This window comes from Puma concolor, chromosome B4 (genome assembly GCF_028749965.1).
Source record: "Puma concolor isolate L17-30 chromosome B4, mPumCon1.1.hap2, whole genome shotgun sequence".
Lineage (NCBI taxonomy): Eukaryota > Metazoa > Chordata > Mammalia > Carnivora > Felidae > Puma > Puma concolor.
Window position 1 is genome coordinate 29,657,361 of NC_141673.1, and position 24,786 is coordinate 29,682,146.

Sequence of the window (24,786 nt, forward strand, 5' to 3'; positions counted from 1 at the left end):
AAGCAACAAAAATTGGAAAGGACCAGAGAACAGCAGAAACTCAAACTCTACAAACATCATAATGGCAATAAATCCATATCTTTCAGTACTCACTCTAAACATCAATGGACTCAACAATCCAATCAAAACACATAGGGTAACAGAATGGATAAGAAAACAAGACCCATCTAAATGCTGTTTACAAGAGACTCACTTTATACCTAAAGACACCTTCAGATTGAAAATAAGGGGATAGAGAACCATCTATCATGCTAACGGTCAACAAAAGAAAGCCGGAATGGCCATACTTGTATCAGACAATCTAGAATTTAAAATAAAGACTGAATCAAGTGATGAAGAAGGGCATTATATCATAATTAAGGGTTCTATTCACCAAGAAGACCTAACAATTGTAAACATTTATGCGCCAAGTGTGGAAGCACCCAAATATATAAATCAATTCATCACAAACATAAAGAAACTCATCGATAGTAATACCATAATAGTAGGAGACTTCAATATCCCACTCTCAGCAATGGACAGATCATATAATCAAAAAATCAACAAGGAAACAATGCCTTTGAATGACACACTGGACCAGATGGACTTAACAGATATATTCAGAACACTTAATCCTAAAGCAGCAGAATATACATTCTTCTCCAGTGCACATGGAACATTCTCCAGAAGAGACCACATATTGGGACAAAATTCAGCCCTCAGCAAGTACAAAAAGATCGAGATCATACCATGCATATTTTCAGACCACAATGCTATGAAACTCGAAATCAACCACAAGGAAAAATTTGGAAAGGCAACAAATACTTGGAGACTGAAGAACATCCTACTAAAGAATGATTGGGCTAACCAAGAAGTTAAAGAGGAAATTAAAAAGCATATGGAAGTCAATGAAAATGATAACACCACAGCCCAAAACCTCTGGGATGCAGCAAAGGCAGCCATAAGAGGAAAGTATATAGCAATCCAGGTCTTCCTAAAGAAGGAAGAAAGATCTCAGATACACAACCTAACCTTACACCTTAAGGAGCTGGAAAAAGAACAGCAAATAAAACCCAAAACCAGCAGAAGACAGGAAATGATAATGATTAGAGCAGAAATTAATGCTATCAAAACCAAAAAAACAGTAGAACAGATCAATGAAACCAGAAGCTGGTTCTTTGAAAGAATTAATAAAATTGATAAACCACTAGCCAGTTTGATCAAAAAGAAAAAGGAAAGGACCCAAATAAATAAAATCAAGAATGACAGAGGAGAGATCACAACCAACACAGCAGAAATACGAAAATAATAAGAGAATTCTATGAGCAATTATATGCCAATACAATGGGCAATATGGAAGAAACGGACAAATTCCTGGAAACATATATACTACCAAAACTGAAATAGGAAGAAATAGAAAATTTGAACAGACCCATAACCAGTAAGGAAATTGAATTAGTAATAAAAAAATCTTCCCAAAAACAAGAGTCCAGGGCCAGATGGCTTTCCAGGGGAATTCTACCAAACAATTTAAGGAAGAGTTAACACCTATTCTCTTGAAGCTGTTCCAAAAAATAGAAATAGAAAAAAAACTTCCAAACTCATTATATGAAGCCAGCATTACCTTGATCCCAAAACCAGAGACCCCACTAAAAAAGGAGAACTATAGACCAATTTCCCTGATGAACATGGATGCAAAAATCCTCAACAAGATATTAGCTAACCGATCCAACAATACACTAAAAAACTATTCACCACAACCAAGTGTGATTTATACCTGGGATGCAGGGCTGATTCAATATCCGCAAAACAATTAACGTGATTCATCACATCAATAAAAGAAAGGACAAGAACCATATGATCCTCTCAATAGATGCAGAGAAAGCATTTGACAAAATACAGCATCGTTTCTTGATAAAAACCCTCAAGAAAGTAGGGATAGAAGGACTTAAAATGGTCCTTCTATATATGGTCATAAAAGCCATATATAAATGACCCAACGCTAATATCAATGGGGAAAAACTGAGACCTTTCCCCCTAAGGTCAGGAACAAGACAGGGATGTCCACTCTTGCCACTGTTATTCAACATAGTGTTGGAAGTCTTAGCCTCTGCAATCAGACAACACAAAGAAATAAAAGGCATCGAGATCAGCCAGGACAAGGTCAAACTTTCACTCTGAACAGATGACATGATACTGTATATGGAAAACCCAAAAGGTTCCACCAAAAAACTGCTAGAATTCATTCATGAATTCAGCAAAGTTGCAGGATATAAAATCAATGCACAGAAATTGGTTGCATTCCTATACACCAACAATGAAGTGACAGAAAGAGAAATCAAGGAATTGATCCCATTTACAGTTGCACAAAAAAACATAAAATACCTAGGAATAAATCTAACCAAAGAGGTGAAAAATCTATACACTGAAAACTATAGAAATCTTATGAAAGAAATTGAAGAAGACACAAAATGGAAAAAGATTCCATGCTCCTGGATAGGAAGAACAAATATTGTTAAAATGTCAATGCTACCCAAAGCAATCTACATATTCAATGCAATTCCTATCAAAATATCACCAGCATTCTTCACAGAGCTAGAACAAATAATCCTAAAATTTGTATGGAACCAGAAAAGACCCTGAATAGCCAAAGCAATCATGAAAAAGAAAACCAAAGCAGGAGGCATCACAGTCCCGGACTTCAAGCTATACTACAAAGCTGTATCATCAAGACAGTATGGTACTGGCACAAGAACAGACACTCAGATCAATGGAACCGAATAGAGAACCCAGAAATGGACCCACAAACGAATGGCCAACTAATCTTTGACAAAGCAGGAAAGAATATCCAATGGAATAAAGACAGTCCCTACAGCCAGTGGTGCTAGGAAAACTGGACAGCGACATGCAGAAGAATGAATTTGGACCACTTTCTTACACCATACACAATGATAAACCCAAAATGGATGAAAGACCTAAATGTAAGACAGGAAACCATCAAAATCCTCGAGAAGAAAGCAAGCAAAAACCTCTTTGATCTTGGCCGCAGCAACTTCTTACTCAACATGTCTCTGGAGGCAAAGGAAACAGAAGCAAAAATGAACTACTGGGACCTCATCAAAATGAAAAGCTTCTGCACAGGGAAGGAAACAATCAGCAAAACTAAAAGGCAACTGGTGGAATGGGAGAAGATATTTGCAAATGACATATCAGATAAAGGGTTAGTATCCAAAATCTACAAAGAACTTGCCAAATTCAACATCCAAAAAAGAAATAATCCAGTGAAGATTCTTCCAGTGAAGAAATGTGCCAAAGACATGAATAGATGCTTCTCCAAAGAAGACATCCAGATAGCCAACCAACACATGAAAAAATGCTAAACATCACTCATCATCAGGGAAATACAAATCAAAACCACAATGAGATACCACCTTATACCTATCAGAATGGCTAACATTAACAACTCAGGCAACAACAGATGTTGGCCAGGATGCAGAGAAGGAGGATCTCTTTTGCATTGTTGGTGGGAATGCAAGCTGGTGCAGCCACTCTGGAAAACAGTATGGAGGTTCCTCAAAAAACTAAAAATAGAACTACCCTACGACCCAGCAATTGCACTATTAGGCATCTATCCAAGGGATACAGGTGTGCTGTTTCGAAGGGACACATGCACTCCAATGTTTATAGCAGCACTATCAACAATGGCCAAAGTATGGAAAGAGCCCAAATGTTCATCGATGGATAAATGGATAAAGAAAATGTGGTGTGTATATATATATATATATATATATATATATATATATACACACACATATATACACATATATACACAATGGAGTATTACTCGGCAATCAAAAAGAATGAAATCTTGCCATTTGCAACTACGTGGATGGAACTGGAGGGTATTACACTAAGTGAAATTAGTTAGTCAGAGAAAGACAAAAATCATATGACTTCACTTATTTGAGGATTTTAAGAGACAAAACAGATGAACACAAGGGAAGGGAAACAAAAATAATATAAAAACAGGGAGGGGGACAAAACATAAGAGACTCATAAAGATGGAGAACAAACAGAGGGTTACTGGAGGGAGTGTGGGAGGGGGGGATGGGCTAAATGGGTAAGGGGAATTAAGGAATGTACTCCTGAAATCATTGTTGCACTATATGCTAACTAACTTGGATGTAAATTTAAAAAAATAAAATTATAAAAAGTAAAAAAAAAAAAACTGTTGCCGTTAGTTTTCTAGATTGCTAGAAAAAATAATAAATTGAATATGCGAATTATTTTTCCCATCTTAACAACTAGGTTTCATCGAACAAACTAAATGACTATGTGATGATCAGCCAATATTATTGCCATTATTATAATACAAAATGTTCAATTATTCACAGTTTAATTTGGTCATGTCATAGTGACAGCCATGAAATGAAAATCAGTTTGAAAAAGAAGGATGCAAAATATGTTTTGGTTTAATTGTTTAAATCAAATTTCAATAGGGACCATATATGGAGGACTCTGGGCTGAGTAAATGAGAGTAATAAGCAATGACTGTCTGAAATTGTGAAAATTATCTTACTATACTTTGAAGAGTTGTCTATTTCAGGAATCACATTCTTTCTTTCTCCAGAAAACAATATAAGACTACACTTTTTTAATTTATATTTTAAAATCCTATAGGGGAATTTTCTATGGGTCCCAAAACATAATTATTAGCACTGTCACAAAAAAAAGCTTTTATTGCTAACAAGATTGTTGAGGTCACAGGGAGAAAAATAACAATTGATGGTTGAGCCATTTTATTAGAAGACAATTATTTCTGCTACATGTTTATTTTAATATTCATGCATTCAGATTAAGTAAGATGTCAATTAGTGATTGGTTATATTGGTCCCATCAATCACAAGTAATACGGATATATTCAGGTATTATACTGTAGAATTTCCCTCAGCAACATAAGCCTGTAAAATTGAATACCAAGTATTAAATCAATAGAAAAGCTACCAGTTCCAAATGGAGACCAAAGAATCATTGAGTTATCACCTACAGAAGCAATCTAATGAACTATATATCAAATAAGGAATGATAACTAATTTGCTGTCAGTCTTAACAGAATAAAGCAATATGGCATCTATTAGCCAATGAAAGAAAAAGGATATAAATTCACTAGGCTTCCAATTACCCTACACCCACCTAGAATTGTTGGCCAACTGGAAAATCTATTCTGCTTAGGTTTCTTTATGGACTGCTTTTTCTTTTCTTTTTTTCTTTTTGAAGTGCCTTTTCTTTTTGTTTCACTTCCATATTGAGAAGAACTGTGAAAAAGTAATGATTCACCCAAATAGCTACAAAAAAGATTAATAGGGACTAGTGGGGTACATTTAGGTATGTAAAAGTTATCAGGAAAGCTTCATTCTTTGAGAACTGATTACATGAATTCCAACCTAAAAACTTGAAAGAGTTCTTAACTTGTCACCTACTGTCCCAGAATCCCATGCACTTTAGTATCCGTCCCAGAGTTTTATTTTTCAATGAAATATTATTATTTGTTGCTGTATTAAAATAAGATATATTGTGTAGGTGAACAATTTTCACCTCTAGCCTTGGTCATGGTCCAATCCAGTGGCATGGGATACTTGTGCAAAGAACAGAGTTCTTATTATAACTAGGTAAATCTAAAAGATGACCAAACAAATGTCTCCAAGTTAGAGGAAAATAAGGTAGCTCCTTTTCAAGACAGTGTTCAGGGTGGTAGCTAACTAAAGTGGCTGAGTGAAGAATTAGGTGGTCAGATACAACCAACTCCTTCCAGTGCAGGTAGGATTAGGAATTCTTTGTCCTGTTGACCCTGCCATGTACCATGCAGTTTAGCTGTGGCCTCTGTTATACCCCAGGAGTTGCACTAAGTCACTTGGCCACCAGTTAGTGGAGCTAATGAAAATGGGGAGACTTAAACTTCTGAATTTTAGACAAATTATACAGGAGATTAGAAGTTGAGCAGTCCTGTCCTATAGTAAAGAGAAATCTTGACATCCTTGCTATAGTGATTTTCTCAATTTTTCTTAATTTATGAATATTTATTTTTTTGGTTTGGTAACACTTCTTTCTTCATTTTACAGTAAACTCTTTCGGCAACAATAAATGTAAAGTAAACACAAGTCAATGTCCAGTGAAATGCCGATTGCATTTTAATTTCTCCAGAAAGTTAATGATAAACGTGTAACTTCCACAAAATGTTTGCTGATATTTACCACTTACTATGGGAGCCACAGTGGTATCACTGAATACTTGGAGACCAGAAACTGCTGCAAAACCTCAGCATCTCTGCAAAAATTAGGAGTTCAGAACACAGATAATTTCAGCAAGTATGTTTATAATTTACTTTGTGAAGTCTGATTTTGCCTTTAGATCAAATTTCTTACTTTTAATTCTAAGCTCTCTTGTGCATGTATAGAACCATGAAGCAATAGCCATCATACTAGTTCCATTAACAGAAGAATTTCATGAACACTTAAATAATACAAATTTTATGTTATCAGATACTCCAAATAGAATATAAAAAAAAATTAATTCTGTTCAATGTGATACTGTTTCATCCGATTCATGTAATCTAAAAAATATTTTAGGAAATTTGTTAGGTCAAAAGTGAACACTCTGACATCTTGAATGCTAATATACACATAATTAATGTTCAAAATCAGATATGATTTTTTTGAGGTGATAGTATGAATACAATTTTTGGTGGAGCACATTGTGGAGGAAAAGCCAGCTTCTTACTAATTAAGAAAATTTAAGAAATAGAAATATTTTTGGCATTGGTTGTGGTAAACACCTAATCTATAATTGTGTAAAACTAGCTGAATTATTTTACCAATCCAAAAATAAGTTGAAGTGTCAAAATGTGTACAACTACTTTTATACATATATAGTGAGAGTAACTTTTCTGAAATGAAGCAGATGTTGAATATAAAAGAACACTTTGGCTTTGCAGTGTATGCTTTCTGACTTAGATTTCTTTCATCAATTTGATTTTAAACATATATGAGCTTTTGAAATCTACTTTGTGAATCAACTACATGTACTACCATAATTTTTAATTTTTTTGGTGTATCAGTCCTTTAAATTTTGTTTACATTTGTTTAAAATTTCTTTGAAATCTTTAGCCAAAGTATTAAATAAATAGAGCAACAATTAACTATGGCTTTCAAAGCTTTTATTGAATCAAAGCTTTATTTAAGGTAGAATGGGAAAACAGGACAAAATTAAAATGTATTGCTATGAAAGCAAGGGAAGAACTGAAAAATCAGATGATAGAGTTTACAGTGTTTGCAATTTAATTTCAGGGCTGCCTGGGTGACTCAGTTGGTTGAGCGTCCGACTTTGGCTCAGGTCATGATCTCGCAGCTCGTGGGTTCAAGCCCCACGTCGGGCTCTGTGCTGACAGCTCAGAGCCTGGAGCCTGTTTTGGATTCTGTGTCTCCCTCTCTCTCTGCCCCAACCCACTCACATTCTGTCTCTGTCTCTCTCAAAAATAAATGAACATTGAAAAAAAGTTTAAAAAAAAGATTTAATTTCAAAATTGCACTTTAGAAGAGTTCCACTTGTATAAGTCTCTTTTGATTGCATTCTTATTTTAATTTGATAAATTTATATTCTATAAAGGAAGGAAAGGAAATTAAGAAGCCTTACAATTTCACAGCACCTAAGTCTGGCAAACCAATCAAAATCAACATAGAGATATTATTTGATGAATTTTATCTTACAAAAATATTTGCCTAAGAAAGGTACTCAATGAGTAAAAAAATACAGTGTCCATGAAAACTCATGAGTTAAAATTTTCTCACATTCAACTGAGAAAAAACAATTAAGAATTGAGAACTTTCATTTCACAGAATTTACGCTGGTCTTGCCAGGTGACTCAGCACCGATGAAGTATTTTTATGTATTAAAATACTATAATCTTCAGAGAAGAGTCAGTTGAAGATGACAATTTTGTTTAAGATGTCAACCAGTCCTAGGATAGATGATACAGTCCTTCTACTCTCAATGGGCTATATATTCAGCATTCCAGAACACTCCAGCTTTTCCACTGCCTTTTTTTGGAAGCATTTTTATTGCACATAGATAGAAAAGTGCACAAATTACAAGTGTGCAGCTAAGTGAGTTTCCACAAAGTGAATATGTCTGTGTAAGCAACACCCAGATTACAAACAGAACATTTTTTACCAGAACATTCTGGTAACCCTCCCACCCTCTGTGTCACCTCTCAGCTACTACACTCTTACCCTCAGGGGAACCTATCATAACTTCTAAACATGGATATTTTTTTTTATTTTTTTTTTATTTTAAAAAAAAATTTTTTTTTCAACGTTTTTTATTTATTTTTGGGACAGAGAGAGACAGAGCATGAACGGGGGAGGGGCAGAGAGAGAGGGAGACACAGAATCGGAAACAGGCTCCAGGCTCCAAGCCATCAGCCCAGGGCCTGACGCGGGGCTCGAACTCACGGACCACGAGATCGTGACCTGGCTGAAGTCGGACGCTTAACCGACTGCGCCACCCAGGCGCCCCATAAACATGGATATTTTTAATGCATGTTATCATGTGCAGGTTCTTGAACTTTCTATGAATGCAATCACATGTTTTTACATGTGATTTATTAAATGTTATTTTTATGAGATTCATTCACATTGTCTTGAATATTGGTAATTTTTAATATTTTCATTTCTGTATATTATCCTACAATAAAAATAAACTACAGTTCACTTACCTATACTACTCTTGACGGTTATTTGGGCTGTTTCTAGCTTGGGGCTCTACTGCATAAATTTTATGAATATTCTTATACATGTCTTTTATGAATGTATGTATATTCCTAATGTAAACTCTCAAAACATCTTTATTTTTAAATTTTATTTTATGTAAATTAAACCTTTCATTAAAACAATTTCTTCTGTTTTCCAAATGAATAACAGGCAGTTTAATGCCATGAGATCAGTAAACATTTTACAATTTTACTGTAACCTTCCACTATGAATTTGTTTTTACACACATCCACATAGTCACTCATTTTACTATATTATATTATATTATATTATATTATATTATATTATATTATGTATTTCATTTCATTTTTAAATGTTTTGTTTATTTTGAGAGAGAGAGAGAGAGAGAGAGAGAGAGAGAGAGAGGGAGTATGAGAGCACGTGCAGGGGAGGGGCAGAAAGAGAGGGAAGGGAGACAGATAATCCGGAGCCTGACACAGGGCTCAACCTCATGACCCTGAGATCATGACCTGAGCTGAAATCATGAGTTGGACGCCCAATAGACTGAGCCACCCAAGCGCCCCCGTATTCACTCATTTTATTTTCTGCTCAGACACGGCTTCCAGTGGCAGCCATCAACCATTTGAGGAACACCCTCAACTTTCAGTTAATTCTTAATCAATCTTTAATTGATTACTTTCATAATCTTGCAGAAAAGATCCAATGATCAGTATAAATCCCAACTACAGTGTGTTGGTTTCTACCTGATTACAGACTTCGTTCTTTTGGAACAAAGTGAGTTATAAATAAAAAAAAAAATAGTCATATACATAGACTGTCCTAAAATTATTGACAATACTATTTCTGCAAAAGCCAAACAGAATTGCTTACATATAAAAAATTAAATTGTAGCTTCAAATGCTTTATAGATAATCTTCAGGAAACGTAGTTACTCTTACAGAAAATATAGATTGGATATTAGACACTTGGTATGGAATTATTCATTACTGGGAGAATTTTTTTCTTTCACCTGGGAAGCAGGCATTTTATTGAAATTGGATCAGTTGTTTTGATGGTGCAATTTAGCATTATCTTTTTTCGTATATGTTAGCTTTGCAAAATTTGAAATTGCTTGATTGAAGTTATCTGAACTCTTTGGAAAAATCAAGACCTGACTTGGAAGTCTGTTTTCTCTAGATATTTCAGTGTTTAAGAGTCACGTTAGAAATGGAGATTAACAAGAAACTACCAGTAATGGATTAAGTGTAGGGAGAATTTAGCCAATTTAATATTGCTTAATGTTCATTTTATATGTTTGAATCACTGTGTACCTAGTAATATTATGTTGTTTCTAAATGTTTAGTAAAATAACTTCAACCTCTATATTATTGAATAAATTCTAGTACACTCAGACATACTTAGCAACTCCAAAGAAATACAAGTTATGAAATAAAACACCTTAGGTATAATATGTGTTTCTTGATGTTGTAACAAAAAGTGATAGAGTTTCTCCAAACATTCTTTAAAGCACAACTGAAAAAAAAAAAAAAAAAAACAACTAACAAATCAAATCAAATCAAATAGATTTGGATCTGACACGGAGTAGTAACAAAAACGATAGCAACAACAGCAGCAAAAATGATAATAATCCCCAGTAATTATTGGGGGTTAATCATCTGTGTGCTGGGCCTCGTGTTAGCCCTGCTTTTGTAATGACTCATTTTATCCCAGAGAAACCTGAGACATAGGGAGGTTTGGGACTTGCACAATGTTGCAGAGCTAATAAGTGGGAGACCTGGAGCCGGAGCCAAGAATATCCAATTTCAATGTCTATTCTTTTAACTACTCTACTGGTTTTCATAGGAATCAAGAGGGATCTTTATTAGTTTTATTTATTCGTTTATTATTTATTTTTCATTTACTTATTTTGAGACAGAGATAGAGCAGGAGCCGGGGAGAGGCAGAGAGAGAGAGAGACGGAGAGAGAAAATCCCAAGCAGTCTCCGTGCTGTCCGTGCAGGGCCCCATGCAAGGCTTGATCCCACAAGCTGTGAGATCACGACCTGAGCTGAAATCAAGACGTGGGCACTTAACCAGCGGAGACACCTAGGCCCCCCAAGAAGGATTTTTAATAAGAAATGATAGAAAGGAAAAAAAAAAAAGAAATAATAGAGGGATTAGAGGATTTTATAGCATGATTTTAGTCTTTCTTAAAATTCCTTCATTTCATAAAGTGATCATCATGCCAGGAGAGGCCCATGAACTGACTGTCCTAAATGACAGTAGCAGGAAAATGCTTCATGCCTGCTACGAGGTGACTGGGTGTGCAGCACCTCTAACTGAGCCGCGAACACAGCCTGTGCTATTTCACTGTGCCTTTGGCTTGCCTGGCCCGACAGTGAACTATCTTTTAAAACTCAGCGTTTTTTTCCAAGCACCTCTCATTTTTATTCCTAAAGCACATTTTTTCACTGCCTTCTCACCACCCACAGCAAGGTCAAATATCTCTCTTCCCCATCGCTGTGCTTTGGCTCCTGCCTACACCATTTCACTCATTCCTCCTACCTGCTTCCCTAATGTCTCCTTTCATTTGAAACAAGTGCGTCTTCCACCTACCTGCACGAAGATTTGAAGATTCCTTTAGAGAATTCTAGCTGCTGGTGTATAAATAGCTATCTTTTTGTCAGGCAAACTTACTCTGGGAAATGGTAAGTTTGCTTTACCAGTCAAGGATATTCCCAATATCTTATATATACTCTTCTAAATGCAAGTAGTTAAGTGGATGCACTTCCTTACTTACTGAGTCTTACCAATAAATTATGAAATGTTTCTTCATTTGATTCGATTTGATTTCAAATCATAAACATTTATCACACTTTATATTAAGAATAGTCATTCTAGGGCGGCTGGGTGGCTCAGTTGATTAAGTGTCCAAGTCTTTGGTTTCAGCTCTGGTCATGATCCTTCTCTCGGTTTGGGAGTTTGAGCCCACTGTCAGGCTCTGCACTGCCAGCACAGAGCCTGCTTGCGATTCTCTCTCTGCCCCTTCCCCACCTGCTCTCTTGCTCTCTCTGTCTCTCAAAATAAATAAACACTACAAAAATAATCATTCTAGTACTATATTTTCATATAATAGGCTTTATGTTGGTTTGTGATTGTCGCTTTACCTTCTTGTTAGCCAGCAATTAAGAAATTTTGAATTTTACTCATTATGCCATTTTACATTATTTTTGAATTCTGAAAACAAAACGTTTTAATACAAAGATCTTTCACACGATGGATTTTATACTTTGGTCAAGTCATTCAACAATATTGTTTGGCACCTACTACGGGCCAGCCAATACTGTTTCCACAAGGAATACAGTGGTATGAAAGACGTGGGAAGTCCGTGTGCTTCAGAAGCCTGTACACGGTAATTACAGAGTAAACAAAAAACAGAGCAAGATATTTAGTATTTTAGAGATATTAAAGTTTTTCAGTTAATGATCAGTGGCCGATGGAAATAAATAAAATGGGAGGAGTGGTGTAGAACGGTGGTAGGGTCAGATCCAAGTACTTTGATGCTTAAATTACCATGTAATAATTTTGAAGGACCTAATAAAGCACTGCTATACGTGATGCTGCCCCCCAGTATTTCAGTGTGCATCCATCCTGTGCTACTTACTTCAGAGATTGTGTCTGGCCTTTCAGCACTGGAGTGAGATGGGAGAGAACAGGCTTTCATCGTCATGCACAACTTACGAGCACAAAACCTTAGGATGAAAAAAGTTTCTTATCCACAAAATGAGGGATTAGTATGAATCAGGTTTTTTTTTTTTTTTTTAATGTTTATTTATTTATTTTAAGAGAGAGGCAGAGAGAGAGAGAAAGCAAATTCCGAGCAGGCTCAAGCTGTCGGTGCCGAGCTTGACACAGGGTTCGATCTAACAAACCACGAGATCATGACCTGAGCCGAAATCAAGAGTCGGTGGCTTAACTGATAGAGGCCACCACCCAGGTGTCTCATGAGTCCGGGGACCATAGATTCCTAAAGAGACTTTGGGTGAAATTCATGGGAACTATGAAATTAAATGAGAAAAATTACCTTTACTTTCAAAATCTCTAAGTGAAATTTAACATTTCCTTCAATAAACTGGTAATAATATCTGCACTACCTGAGAATTTTTCACCAACAGAAATCACAGATCTTTTTGAATTATGTCATAGTAGTTATGGATATCTCAAGTTATTTACTCCAGTCACTATTGAGAAATTATAATTACTAGATACAAAGAATGATTATGCCATTAAATGTAATAAAACAACACAAATATTACTGCATCACCTTTGTTTTAAATACCAAAATAAAATCATTTTAATATAATTTATTTTCGTTCTAATCCTATTTTTTGTGAAATAAAAGAACAAGATATTGTTAGATGATCCAGTGAAATGAAAATATATCAATATAAACTAGAATATGTATATTCTATTTTAAAATGCCAGTAAGGAAGGGGCTTGTAGGAAGTGATATCTGAGCTGAGAGCTACAGAATGAAGAGCAGTCAATTATACAGAAAGCCAAGGAGGAGACTCCAGGGCAAGGGAACAGTATAGACAAAAGTACCAAAGAGTAAAGAATCTGGTGAATGCTGTGGAAGGTAGGAGGTGAAAGCTACAGTTGTGTGTTTGTCTCCAGCCATGCTCAGGTTCATGGGAGTGTGAGGAAAATTGGTGGGTAAATGATTTTTACCCAGGGTTGTGATTTAACCAGGAGTTTGATGCATGAGGAGTGGTGAAGATATATGCTAGGCATTGGTAACAATGATCACCAGGGAAATTAAGCAAAATAAGGACAACTATGAATATGTGTTAGAGGTGGAGAGATACAAGAGGGTAGTGAGGATGAGGATAGTAGGACTAAAGAAATGTAGGTTCTAGTGAGGACTGTGGATTATTGAAGCTGTATATTAGAACGAATGGGTATGAAAAAGTCTACTTTAGTAGTTCCAGAGAGATGACAATGGCTGTTGTCTTAATCAGCTCAAGCTGCTCTAACAAATACCATAGACTGGGTGATTTAAACAACAGAATTTTTTTCTTACAGTTTTGGAGGCTGGAAGTCCACGATTATAGTGCCAGCAAGGTGGAGTTTTGGTGATAGTCCTCTTCCTGGATTGTAGATGGATGCCTTCTTGCTTTATCTTCACCTGGTGATGAAAGACATGCATGTTTCTTCTTATAAAGCCACTAATCCCATTCATGATGGCTCTAGTCTCTGACCTAATTACATTGCAAAGGTCCCCACTTCTAAATGCCATCACACGAGGGATTAGGGCTTCAGCATATGAATGGGAAGGCATGGCAACTATGGAGATGCAAAGTATACAATTCAATATTCTTCAGGGTATTGCTAGGACAATGGAAAGGAAGCTCAATGAGGTTAGGACATTTTCTTTTGCCACTTTCTTCCCAACTCTTAGAATTGTGCCTATCACACAGAAGATGCTTAATAAATGTTAACAAATTAAATGAATGTATCACATGTGTAAGCAGGATGCCAGATGACTACCAGATTTCTGAATGGATTGAAATTTTGAATTAAGGAGAAAGGGGTGGGGGGAAAGGTTTGTAGTTAAGTTAGGTTATTTCTTAAACATTAATATAAAATCATTCATGTTATCATAATCATTTCATAATAATCTCATAATCATCTCATAATCATATCATAATCACAGTGTTTTTTGAGCACCTGTTCTAGTGGAAATACCATTATAGGCACTATAAGAAAAAATATGATCCCTTCTTTTCTAGGGATAAGAGCATGTGGAGAATTTAGTTGAAATTTAGGCAGGTATGACAGAAAAGGACAACAGTTTTCTCCCCAGAAAATACAAACTTTTTAAAAAAATGCAGAAATACCCCAATGTCTTCATTGAAAACTGCTTTGAAATTTGAATCCCATTCCCAGCTAAACTATCAATCAAATGTGAGCAAAATAATAATGCTTTTAGAATTCAAGGACTAAGAAAGTCTTCATTTCCTAAAAAGTATTGTTAGAAGATACACTTTACCAAAGCCAAATATAGTTCAAGTAATGTAATCAATAAATTATGAACAGGCCTCAAATGCAATTAAAGAAAATCTCTGGATTATAGACTTACCAAAGCCTAACAAGCCTGTCCAATATTGTCCTTTTAATAAATACATTATTAAGCCTTGGGTCAACTTAGTGATTGTGGAACATAATTACCTCTTATTCTAAAAACAATGGAGAAACAAAACCAAACCAAAGGATATTAGAAATACCAGGAAAAATAGATAGCTGTGCTAGAAAGGCATAATCCAAATAAAAAGTAAACAAAATGTAACATTATTCTGAGTAAATTAATTGAATAAGGAAAGATAATGCATTTGGTTTTGATAACGTGTTCCACTTAAGTGACACAGATGTACCAATATAGATTTCTTTTTCTCTTCAAATCCATTCCCACTAGTTATGAGCAATGCAGGATTTCAATATTTTATATACTTGATATTGAAATTTAATATTAAATAATCAACTTCTCCTTAAGCATAGAAGACTTACCCCCACTAAATTGGAGGTTCTTAATCACTTCTGTATGAGTATCACCAAGAGCAATGCCTGCCCTGACAAACAATAGCATTCAGTAAATATTTCTTGTTAAAATCATGGGACAAAATATATCTATTATTCACTTTGATAGAAGTTCAAGGCAAGGGGGGTAAAGTGAAATATGGGGAAATAATTTGTTGCAAGTATCACTTGGCAGAACAATAACAACTATCACAAGAGTATCTAAAAGAAAATTAATGAACAGGACACATTCCCTGTCCTCATGGAATTCATAGCCCAGTTGGAGACCATATATATATAAATAATTGAAAAATAAAGTATGGCAGTGTCCATGATGTTGTCACTAACAAAATATAATAGCCAAAAAAAAGTTAAGTTTACTTGAGAGAGACTGAAGGAGCTAGGTAGGGGAGACACAAGTGATAAACCTTAAAAATGAGTAAGAGTCCTCAAGGGGCCAGGGTATAGAATGTGGCAAGGAAAACAGCAGATCGAGAGGAACATCACAGGAAAAGAGCAGGCTATAGATACCTTGATGTAGAGGGAAGACCAGACAAAAGATTGGAGAGGGTTTAGGGCACCAGGTGGGTCAGTGAGTTAAGCGTCTAACTTCAATGTCAGGTCATGATCTCACAGATCATGAATTTGAGCCCCCATCAGGCTCTGTGCTGACAGCTCAGAGCCTGGAGCCTTTTTTGATTTCTGTGTCTCCCTCTCTCTCTGCCCTTCCCGTGTTCATTCTCTCTCTCTGTCTCTCTGTCTCTCTCTCTCTCTCAAAAATATAAACAACATTAAAAATATAAAAGATTGGAGAAGGAAATGAGGACTAATTCAGCACATGGAAGAAATTTAAACCTTACATTTTGTCCCTCTACACAGATAGAGTTTATTTTAGTTTATTTATTTGAATTTATTTATTTTTTTTTGAGAAAGAGAGACAGAGAGCAAGCAGGGAAGGAGCAGAGAGAGAGGGAGAGAGAGAATCCCAAGCAGAGTCCGCACTGTCAGCATAGAGCTCAAACTCAGGAACTGTGAGATCATAACCTGAGCCAAAACCAAGAGCTGGATGCTTAACCAACTGAGCCACCCAGGCACCACTACACAGATACAGTTAAAACAACAACAACAACAACAACAACAACAACAACAACAAAACACTTGTGAACATAATCATTTAAAAAAATTTTTGTGGAAGAAAGGCAACTTGGCAAATGAAGTTAAAGCTGATTTGGAATAAGAGAAAGAATGTCAGAAAGATACTTATGCAGACAATCATGAAAAGAGGAACCAGCTTCCTCAAATAGTGACTCTAGGTGATTCTTCATATAGTAAGAGTTTTACATATAAAGAGCTGCTTTTCTCCTCCAGCAAAACGCAAACAAAACACCAACACATGTATTAAACGCTACAAATTATTTAAGCAGGCTGCTCATGGTCTCCGATGGTTCTTGAGCCTCAATTTTATTCTATGTGTTTTTCTTAAAATTTCTCTCTACATGAGAGATTGTAGTTCATCTATGCCTAATATTCATCCCCAATAACTGCCCTTGAATTACAAATATAGAAGTTATCATTAAAGCAAGAGAAAAAAAGAAGGAAAGAACAGAGGAAGAAAAGAAATAAAGAATAAAAGACCCAACAAAAGAAGAAAACAAAATCAAATTGATTAATGTACCCGTAATTCCTGCACATTGCTATACTTAAGCATTTATTGGCAGAAAAGCAAATATGCATCTTGCTTGCTTTCATCTTCCCAAAGCACAACTTAATTAATGCTGTCATATAGCTTTTGGTAACAGATTCATACGGTAACAGTCCTCCCACACCACAAGATCAATGGGCCCCTGGAAGCTACAACAGAAAGAAATTAGAACGTGCATCAAATTTGTGAAGCTCATAAAGAAAACACATTTGCCCTTCATGTATTTTTAAAGAGATTCTTGCTTCATTATATCTTGTAAATGGTTTCTCTGCTCAGTACAGCAGATAGAATTGAACTTTGGTAGTATTCCATTTTTCAGAAGCAGAGAATGCCATTCAGTTTTAATAAAGATTTTAGTGGTGATGTTATTATGTTTAGGTGCCCAGTTGGTCTATAGAGGCTTTGTAATGTCTAAGAAAGAACCTGTATATGAAATCATTTATTGTCTTATTTTCTTCTTGCCTTACTCTTTACCCTTCAAGAATTAAGTCTTGTTTCCAACTTTGAAAGATTAACTTTTGATCAGCAAAACTCATGCTTTGTTTTCAGCTGCATATTGAATTGTGTAATAGAAAAAATAAAACACAATTTAGAACAGTATTTAGGAATATGCATTCATTTAAGTCAGTTTGTCTTTAGATCATATAACTTTTAGGTGAACATACATACTAGTTCTGGAGTCATGACATGTAAGTAATTAATCTAACCCCAGGACCAAACTCCCAGTATTGATAGAACTGACTTGTATTTAGAATACATTCTCTTAGAAGAAAACATAGGCAATAATTTCTTTTAAATCAGCCATAGAAACATTTTTCTAGATAGGTCTCCTTAGGCAAGGGAAACAAAAGCAAAAATAAACTATTGGGAGGGACTACACCAAAATGAAAAGCTTTTGCACAGCAAAGGAAACCATCAACAAAATGACAAGGCAACCTACTGAATGTGAGAATATATTTGCAAATGACATATCCAATAAGGGGTTAATATCCAAAATATATAAAGAATTTACACAACTCAACACACACATACACACACACACACACACACACACACACACAACCAAATACTCTGAATTTCAAACTTGGCAAAGGATCTGAATAGACAATTTCCCAAAGAAGATATACAAATGGCCAACAAATAAAAAGATGTTCAACGTCACTAATCATCAGAGAAATGCAAATGAAAACCACAATGAGATATCATGTTATACCTGTCAGCATGGCTAGAATAAAAGAAAAGAAATAACAGGTGTTGTCAAGGTAGTAGAAAAAAGGAACCCTCAAGCACTGTTGATGGGAATGCAAATTGGTGCAGCACTGTGGAAAACAATATGGAAATTCCTCAAAAAATTAAAAATAGAATTACTATATGACCCAGTAATTCCACTATTGGGTATTCACCCCAAAAAATGAAAACACTACTTGAAAAGATAGAAGTGCCCCTATGTTTATTTACAAAGGCCAAGATATGAAAGCAACCCAAGAAACCATCAATAGCATTCATCTATCCATTCATGATAAAAAAGATGTGGTATATATACACAATGGAATATACTCAGCCATAAAAAAAAAATGAGATTTTCCACTTACAACAACATGGATGGACTTATAAGGTGTAATGCTAACTGAAATAAGTCAGAAAGACAAATACCACATGACTTCACTCATACGGGAAATATAAGAAACAAAACAATCAAACAACGAGAAAAGATGATCAACGAAAAAACACACCCTTAAATACAGAGAACGAACTGGTGGTTGCCAGAGCCAAGGTGAGTGGGGGGAATGGGGAAATAGATATAAGGGATTAAGAGGTACAAACTTCTAGTTACAAAGTAAATAAATCACAGAGATGAAAATGACAATAAAGGGAATATGGTCAATAATATGGTAATAACTTTGGTAACAGATGATGACTATACTTGTGGTGAGCAATAAATACTATATAGAATTGTTGAATCATTATATTGTACACGTGAAACTAATATAATACTGTATATTCATAATGCTTAAATAAAAAACTGTTTTCATGCAAATTAAAAAAATGCATCTCTCTCAATCCACATGTAGTTATTTATTGCACAACATATCCCTTCTGACTGTTCACTTAGGTATTTATTATTTGCTTTTCCAACACTAAATCATTTCAAAATGATATAATTAGTTGAAAACTGATTAGTTGCAAAATTCTATTTTTTTCTATGCTAATTTTAATATCTTATAATATTGACAGCAAATATTATGTAAAAGAAACAGATATAACCTATGGTTTATATTCTTGGAATCTTTGAAAAAAGGTTGGGCCCAATATTCTTAGATTTATTGAAAAAGTTTTTGATTAAAAAAAATGCTTGAAACAGTATATAATTTTTCTTACTTACAATTGCTGATATTTCAACCACTATTCTAAAAAGATATGATATACCTATTATGTCCATTGGTATGAGATTTCTTGATTGGTTAGATAATCTAGCATTAGGTAAAGGTTCCTTCATACATAGTTTAATATTTTGGAGTTGCAATAGCAGTCGCATTATATGCTCTTTTTTTTTTTTTTCTCTTTCTGTTGTTGTGACCACCGCCCTGTTTGTAAACCCTGGTTTCCTTACTCAATGACTAACTGTAGTGAGCTACAGGATTTTTAACAATAGATTTTAAGACTTTGTATCTACATATTCTGCACAGACTATTAAACTAGTTTTAACTCATGCTGGCAGTATAATTTAGAAAGGAAAAGAGGTTCATTAACTTTTACTACCAATTTAAGATTAAGTGTCATTATTTCTCTTCTATTCTAAGTAATGATGCACAAACAAGATAGTTTGCTGAAGTGATTTTGGTTATTTTGAAACATTTTAAGAATTTAATATCATCAATGCATTTATAATATTTCTAGCATCTCTGCAACACAGATGACAATATTGACTTTTTTCTACAGGGAGTTAAAAGAATCATTATTAAAAATGATCAGAAAACTGTGCGCTCTTGATTAATACTAGTTACTATTAATTTAATATATGAAAATATTTTGTCAGAGAAATGAAATTCAACTTTTTATGTTTGAGATGAATAGGAAAAATGGTATCAATAATGTAATACAAAGTTACACTGGGTTAAAACATTGTACAATTCCATTTGTATTACTTAATTATTGCATGCAGTGAAAAATTGATGCTCAAATATCCTAATAGCTAAATTCCTGTTTTCTGAAATTGTGTGAATACATAGATAAAATTCTGATTTTTCTGAGCATAATAAAGCACATGAAGAAAACTCTTTAAGCTATGTCTTTCTTTCACAATCATTACATATATATGTATATATATAATGTATATATTCACAAACATATATATATATATGTATATATATGTGTGTGTGTATATATATATATGTGTGTACACACACACACACACACACATAGAAAACACAGTTCTTAATGATCTGGAATTATTTAATAGATGTATTTAAGAAATATAATAATATCAAAACTTAAAGAATATAAGTACCCATTTTATATTTTCCTATTTTGTTCACCAAATCTGTTCATATCATATCCTGACATTTCCCTCAGAGACAGTTCAGTTTCAGTGATAGTCTACAACAACTAGAAGCATAGCAATAGAGGAGAGACTGAATTACTCTTGCCAGGATTAAAAGCTACTCAAAATCTTAGCAATAGTTTTAAATTTTAGCAGGCAAAGTTTTTACCTGTTTAATATAATTTAGGTGGAGAACAATTATAGTATTGGTAGCATGGGCCCTTTTCACCATATATGATGCTTCTACTATCATTTTCTGTCAATTTAATTTGTTTTTTGTTAAAAGTGCTTCAAAGCACATGCACGTGTGTGTGTGTGTGTGTGTGTGTGTATGTGTGTGTGTGTGTGCACATACATGTCAAGGATTTAGGTTAGGGGCTAGCTATTCCCAAGTATTTCATATATACCAAAGAATGTTGGCATACCTAGACTTTTCCTGGCAGGTTTAGTTAACACGGAAGTTGCATAAAATAGAGGACGGTAGTTTGTAAAAACACATAAAATGACAGTTAATGGATATCTGAATTACAGTTCATACCCAATCTCAACTGGAAATTCAGAGAGAAGTCTTTCTTGTGAAACCTTGGAATAAATAAATAAGGAAAGGCTGGAGATGGTATGAAGATAAATGGCACGTACTGAACTTGATGATCCATGTTTTTACTAATGAGGGCAGCACTTACTAATTGCAGTTCCTAAGTAATATTCTGAGCATTTTTATAAACCTTTTACACAGCAATCTCATAAGGTAATTATTTTGATTATATCCATCTTACAGCTAAGAATACTGAGACAGAGCAATTAAGTACAAGTCATCTACAATGCCTGGAACTGCCATTTTCATTCTTAAGAATAAATATTCAATAAAATGTGAATTTTACCTGTTGGTATTACACAAAGAGCTCCTTACCCATAATTCATAGCTCATTTTACATGATTTTCATAAACAGTCTTACAATTTTGTGCAGCAGACCTTGACCAGGAACACAATATCCTTTAAAAATATTGTTTCTCATGTAAAAGAAATTTAGGTTTAATTATTTTTACTTATGCCTTCTTTTTAAGGAACTCTATCCGCTAAGTTTTTGAGAGCTGATGAGAAACATGATATTATAAGGACAAAATAAACAGAACTATTTATGAAAAAGATTATAAAATAATGTTCTAGGAAGCTGTTCTTTGAGGTCTCTTGACCATTTTTTTCTGTGTTCATTAATGTATTACAAAAATTTTTTTTGAGAGGAACCATTGACTACGGGGATAATTTCACCTCACTTTTCCATTTAGTCAGCCACAAGTTCTCATTAGGAATTTCAAATTCTACAATAAAATCTTAATTATAATCTCAAATCTGGTTCATTAAGGCATAAACATATACTTATTTGAAAACAAAGAATCATTGTGGTCTACATATTCCCAGAGAATATGTCACTATCTTGTTGATACTCACCTTTTATCAATCTTTTGAGAAAAAAAAATATTATAGGAAGGTATTCTTAAAGACCAGTTCTTTTCAAAAACTGTGAAACATCCTAATGTTGTTATAATTTTATTGTTGGGGATGGCTTCATTTGAAAAATAAGATTGGTAGCTTACAATATCATCAAAGTTCACTCTGATGTTCGTAAGACTTTAATGAATAAACATTAGCATGAGTTGGTTGATTCAGAGATGCCACTCAGTTGGCCTAGTACAGCAGGAGCAATTTATGAGTGAAAAATCCCCATCATTATAGAGTTATCATTAATCAATCACTGAAATATGAAAAGAGAGCAACATTGGTTATCAATGGAAACATGACTTTAAAAGGAAAAGATCATATGTACTAGAAGAATTACAAAGCAGGTAATAAAAATTTAGGAAAGCCATATTATAATTTGAAACTGATTTAAATAATAATATCCCATTAATTTAGCTACTCTTGACAATTGCTACAAATATCCATTCACATCAACAGCAACACAAGTATATACGGGGTAGATACCTCCAATTGTTCAATATTTAGCTAATACTAGATATTCAGTAAAGAACTGAATTTTGCCTGAGGTGCCAATGTCTTGCTTAAAAAATACTTCTTGAGTCCTTTATAAATAGGGGTATCCATACGATATATCTCTGGATTAATAAGGCAAAAGGTGATTTATTCCACCACGTTGTTCTGCCTAATTCCCCTTCTTCCTGTATGACTGTGATTAAGTGCCATGCTTAAAGTCAGAACAACCATTTTGTGATCTTAATGATGAAAGTTAGCAAATACGGGTAGCAGAGCAGCTCCAAACAATCCTAACTGACATAGTACACAAAGGAAAATCACCAAAGAGTAGAATCTTGAACAGATGATATCAACATAGGGGGCAATATCTATGGGTTCTGTCTTGCTAGATTGTGTAATACTGTGGAAAGCCTGATTCAGGGCTCTTGGTTCTTCCTTTGCAAGTAGTGCAACACTTGACAGGGTAGTGTACTTCTCCTTGACTTTTATTATGTCTAAAATCAAGAAGTTTAACCTCAATAATTTATTTTTAACTGAGGGGACTGAAAGGTCAGGTCAGAATTTCTAGGCTGTACTTTTATATTGCATATTTATTATTATGTTCTTATAGTTGCAAAGATAAATTATGTACACTAACTCTAGACAGCCTCTACACAAATCTGAATGGGAAATCATTCAATCACACAGTGATTATCAGTAAAAATCAACAAATATCCAATGGAAAAGTTACCATATTCTTAGAGGTGGCATCACATTTGTAAATTTATCAAAAAAAAAAAAGATGTAGCATATAGTACATTGAACCATCATTCTAACTGATTTCTAAGAAGCTTTTAAAGTTCTATCATCTTGTGATGAAGGGTAATATCACAATGTAGTTGGAAACGGAGCTGCAGAATTCTTGATTTCAAGCTCAAAGTTCTTTTTTTGTCTAGTGTATTATGTATTTATTTACAATAAACGTAACAAGCACAGGCAGTTATTTACAATTGTATTCAGAAACTAATGTGAATATGTGAAAATTTGGAACTCATTCCTTACAAACTCAAATAAATATTTTCTCTGATTCTCATCACCTTTTAAATTTTATAGACCTGGAATGGTATAGTTTTGTTTAAGAACTCAGTAGTAGACTAATATAAAAGTTGGGACCCTGGATTCTTTATAGCTATGACCTTGCATTTCTACATGAAAGTGCTTCTTTATGTGTTTTTCAATATACTCTCAATATTTTATAGCCCAATCTAATAACTGTCACAGAAGTCTTAGAGGAAATATGGACGTATATAACCAGCAATCTGGAATACTGGGCTTGATTTCAGATGAGCTTCAAAAGCTCTTTAGTTCACATGTAGACATTCTGCAGAGCATGATGTGACTTTTCTCAACCTCCCAGAAAATATCCATGAAAACATACAAAAGGACTAAAATGTCAAAAACTTAAAACAGCAGAGTAAACTAAATGTAACCAAAAACTATTTAGTAAAGCCCAGAGGTCCATTCCTACCATGGAAAACACGGTGATGCATTGAAAAATTCAACCTTGGAATACTCAACACATCTCCAACCTGTGAATTAGAACATGGCAGAGAACCATCTCTCTCCCTACCGCAAAACCCTCTCCCCGAATTAAAAAAAGAGGGAGATTGAAAAGCATACTGACCTCAGCACTATCTTATTGCCCACCATCCGATCAACTGCATGACATACAAAATTGTCACCCATAGTCCCAAATGCTCAGGGGCTATTTATGCAGAGACTCTGTCCCTCCACTCCCATTAGCTTTCTTTCTACCTGGATCCCTTCAATGATACAACACCTGCAGGTGACATGGCAGGAAGTAGGATATGATGTATAGAAACACACGTTAATGTATGATGTTAAATTGCTGAAGAATAAAACATTGCTGTCAGGAAAGATAGGAAGAACAACAGAAGCACCGTGTGCTTTGAGATGCAGTGTTTCCTACCTATCTTTCTTCTTGTAGGATAAGCCCTAACAGTTGGTTTTTCTTTTTTTGTAATACAAGTGTCTGACTTCAGCTTTATTGCTGAGGCATCCTCTTCAATAAATGCATTATCAGCTACACAACTATATAGATAAAGAGCCACCCCCACGTGCCTCACATTATCCTTTGTTTTAGAGATCTTGGTTGATTGTGGTAACTGACCATTTCAGCCTTTATTTTTGTTTTTGTTTTCCTCTCTTTTGTGTTTTAAATTCCTTCTCT

At 34.6% G+C, this 24,786-nt stretch overlaps 1 long non-coding RNA gene across 1 annotated transcript in view; it reads right to left on the reverse strand.

The window, feature by feature from the left end:
- Window positions 1–24,786, reverse strand: part of LOC147578997 (uncharacterized) — a 123,546-nt gene that overhangs the window by 84,072 nt on the left and 14,688 nt on the right. Inside the window, exon 2 of the long non-coding RNA XR_015253110.1 lies at window positions 13,828–13,932. This is a non-coding gene — a long non-coding RNA (uncharacterized LOC147578997). The remainder of the gene's footprint in view (window positions 1–13,827; window positions 13,933–24,786) is intronic.